This window comes from Nanorana parkeri, unplaced genomic scaffold, assembly GCF_000935625.1.
Source record: "Nanorana parkeri isolate BGI_ZX_2015 unplaced genomic scaffold, ASM93562v1 scaffold3216, whole genome shotgun sequence".
NCBI lineage: Eukaryota > Metazoa > Chordata > Amphibia > Anura > Dicroglossidae > Nanorana > Nanorana parkeri.
This window is the reverse complement of record NW_017309484.1, coordinates 41669-45700: the sequence shown is the minus strand read 5'-3', so window position 1 is coordinate 45700 and position 4032 is coordinate 41669. Positions and strand designations below refer to the sequence as shown.

Sequence of the window (4032 nt, the reverse complement as noted above, 5' to 3'; positions counted from 1 at the left end):
AAACAAAACCCCACAAACCCCTCGCACCACACACATAACATACACATGCACCATATTGTGGTGTACGCCATGCACATGCGCTGCAATGAATTGTTAGAACGCATCGCAGTGCATGAGATATATTTTTTTTTACTTTAAAAAAAACTATAATTTATCTGTGACAGCGCATTGGCGAAGCTTTGTGACGCATTGCCATGCGTTGTGATACCTTGTGTTGTAATTAAATATACGCCGGGATCAATTTATCACAACACTAACACCACGCAAAAACCATTTATAGCATAAGTCGCTTATTTACAGTTTTGCGTTCCTTCATTTTTTTATCTGTTCGAAAAAAGACGCAATTTCAAATGTCAAAATATCTGTTATTTATGAACTCCGTACAGTTTTATCGTTTAGATTTAGTCAGAAAATATTTTTTTTTTGTGCGCTGAAACTGAATTGTTTATTTTTATTGGTTTAATGTTAATTTGAGAAACATTTGCGCAGTTATCACAGGGCCTACAAATTTAGTAGCACCCTCTTTTTATTCTACCGGGCCTGCGCTTTCAGGAAATATATGGTTTGGGGATCTTTTACAAACGCAGCATTCGAAAATCAATCAATGGGAAAAATTGCAAAAATGGCGCGCCCAGCTCAGGTGTAAAATGTTCCGGAGGGCTTGGCAGCGAAAGGGTTAATCCGATCTATACGGGTAGTACAAACTGCTTGCAGACACCTTACTTTACCACTGATGTGGAGATTCTTTGGTCTCAGTGATTACAGCTTTGGGTCAAAATCTGGGACGGGGGGGATGTTCAGGTTGTCTTCTAGTCCTCTTTGTTCTCAGTTGGATACAGATCAGATCCCCCCCCGCAATACTTCTCTATGCTTTTATCACCCAAAATGGTGTCAGGTGGAGAGTGTTGGAGAATTATTGAAGGTAATGAGGATCTCATACGGGTTCTTCTACACAAGGTAAAGGATTCCCAACAGGCCCCAGTGAGAGTGAGTGGGATCCATTGTCTCGGGTGGCTGTGATTGGAACTTAGTGGAGCAATTCGTTGGGTTTGTTTCCTGAGCCAATAATTGTTCTTATAATTTGAATATAATTATTTGTAGATTGGTGGAGTTGTGTCATCAAAGTGGTTTGAGAGGGGGAGGGGGACCCCACGCTGTTTTCTTACATTTTTCTTTCTTTTACTTTTTTAAATTTATTTTTGTAAACATTTTTTTAAACTATTTTTTATCTTTTTTTGTCTTTTTGTTACATTTTATTTTATTCTGCTTGCTACCTCGCAGTAAAGCAAAATGTTACCTCACTAAGTACTAAAGATGTCTGCCATGAAGGGGTTCAATCATTTTGAGACTGCAGAAGTCATTAAAAGTCACATTTTGAGTTGAATTTGGAGGAAACCACATTGATACATTCGTTATGTTGACCGATTTCAGTTGCTTTTGTTTGATTGGTTCATTGCAAACAGCGGAAAGTCTGTAAATTTTGCCCATAAACCTGATTTGCAATGGGGGAGGGGTCAGGAATTTTGATGACAGCTGTAATTGGATGCGATTATTGTGTTATTATTACTTGTAGAATCTTTGAAAATGAAAATGTTCGTTTGATTTTATTTCTGAAATGTTAATTAAAAGAATAAAATAAATATTGAGGGGCGTGTCAAATGTTGACGAATTTCTTGAACAGATGATGGATTTGGTAGTGATGGGTGTCCCTGCAAGAGAGTGAGGCAGCCAATAGGGGAACATTAGGAGTGTCTATGCCTCACCAGCCAATCACTAGGAGTTTCATGGTCAGTGGTGCATGCTGGGAAGTGCATAAATACTCAGGAATAGCCATGTGCTCCAGAGGTCCGCCCCTGGGCTTAGCCTGGAGGTGGGATGTACAGGGCTGGAGACGCGGACTAGGCCTAAAGCCTGCAGGAGGCCAGATGTGGACCCAGGTGGGGTCTGGAGCTATCTGGGAAGGAGTACCAGAGGAGCCCTATGACTGCTGGAGGTGCCAGGAAGGCCAGGATGGCATGGACCTCAGGAACAAGTCCGATGTCTCTCCCAGCACAGATCTAAATGTGAGATGTAAATTTGTAGATAAAAGAATATATGAATAGAACAATAATAAATATACACTGCCTGGCCAAAAATAAGTCACCCTGTAATACAGGGGTCTCAAACTTGTTTCACTCAGGGGCCACTGGACAAATGTTTTTTCCCATGGGGGCCTGTCAGGGACCAGAGCACCTCCAGGTGGCAGTGTGGAGCTGGAACCTGATCCTGCAGTTCCAGTGCTCACCTGCAGGTGTCTCCAGCAATTAGTCACCACCTGGTGCTGATCTGGGAGGGTATTTGACCTTACGGAAGGAGCGACTTTTTCACTCTTCAAACATGGCCGCCCACTGCATTGCGGCCCCAAAATATAAACATAAAAGGTATTTATAAAAGAGGATAAAGCAATTTAAATGTTTCATGTTCATTAATGTTGATGGGAATGTTTTCCTTAGATATTCCGTACTGCAGTGTAAAGGTCGGCTTCCAGGAGATCGCTCCGGCTGAAAGAAAGCAGATAAGTGACTGAAACCGCCCCACCCCCACCCCACAGAGCAGCGATCAGTACACAGCCCTGTGTGTAATGGACAACCTCCTGCACCCAACCCCCCGCCCTCCCTTCTAGAGATGGGAGGTTTGGATCTTTCAAATGAATCGGTTCATTTGGATCAGTTCATTCAAAAGAACGGATTCATGAATCGAATCTTCGGTTCACTGGCTGAGTCGGCTGACAAACCAATGAACCGAAGCTCAGGAGCTGTCTGAACCTTCATAGAAGATCCGAATCCGAGGACTCTGATTCAGAGAAGGGTGTCGGGCAGCTCCTGGGGAACATTGATCCTAACACTATCAATACATTTAAGTGAAACAATGTTAAGTGAAAAAGAATAAAATAAAAACTAAAACCAATGTGTAATGTGTAAATGTGTAATTATCTGCCCCACTGTAGAGGTCATGGTTGTCGGAACTAAACAAATCCAAGTATCCCGGGGGTGTGAAAAACGTAGGACTGGAGGGGTAAATAATATAATTAAAAAGGAGGTTTAAATGTATTTTTATGTTATTAAAAAAAGGCGCTCTCTCATTTTATTATATAGCTACTGAATGAGACAGATGTGTCAGGGGGATGTCTGTACCTTTTAATATATATATATATCTCCTTGAGAAGCCAATTTGATCCTAAAGGGTTAAACCATCAATCTGAATGAGGATCTCCTCTAATCCAAACTCTCTCTGTCCCTGATCACTGCTGCAACCTGCTCATTGATTCGTGTATTCTTCTCCTGGTGGGGACTCTTTAACTCAAAGAATCAAAAGAGTTTACCGAGTTCGCTTCTGTTGTAAAGCCGACAGTCGGCTCTACAAGTTTAAACAGACTCCCGGCGGCAAAAGTCCCGATGCTGGCGACGTACACTGTACGTCGTCAGTCACGAAGGGGTTAAAGAATCAAATGAGTCCACTAACTAAGTAAACTCATTTGATTCTTTTAACTAGTAGATTCCTTCGATTCTTAGACTCAGCCGACTCATGTGATTAGACTCCGTGTACTGTGACTAGAATGTGATTGGTTGCAGGGGTGAGCAGGGGGGAGGGGCTGGCAGAAGCCTGGCTTTCACTCCAGGGTCATATTACAAGCCAGCTAGAGTCTCTGCCATGCGTCACACGGAGCTGCTGCAAACCGATCAACTCACTCAGCTGAATCGACTCCACCAGATCACTGAATAGAATCCATTCAAAAGAACGATTCGTTCAGGAACTGGACATCTCTATCTCACACCCCCTGTGTCTCAAATCCTGCGACATCAGCACACATCTCATGACATTGTAGACACAAGTCGCTCTATGATGACATCACTTCCCATCTCCATTTTACAACACACATCCAAGGGGCTCCTCATCTGGACGAGTTCAGTGTCCTGTGGAGGGAGTTTGGAAACATCCGCCATTGCTGGACTTCTAATATGAGATCTACCTCACAGGTCAGTGTCTGCTTTG

At 42.7% G+C, this 4032-nt stretch overlaps 1 protein-coding gene across 1 annotated transcript in view; it reads left to right on the top strand.

The window, feature by feature from the left end:
• LOC108802922 (zinc finger protein 850-like) overlaps window positions 1-4032 on the top strand; it is a 25072-nt gene that overhangs the window by 2023 nt on the left and 19017 nt on the right. The window lies entirely within an intron of this gene.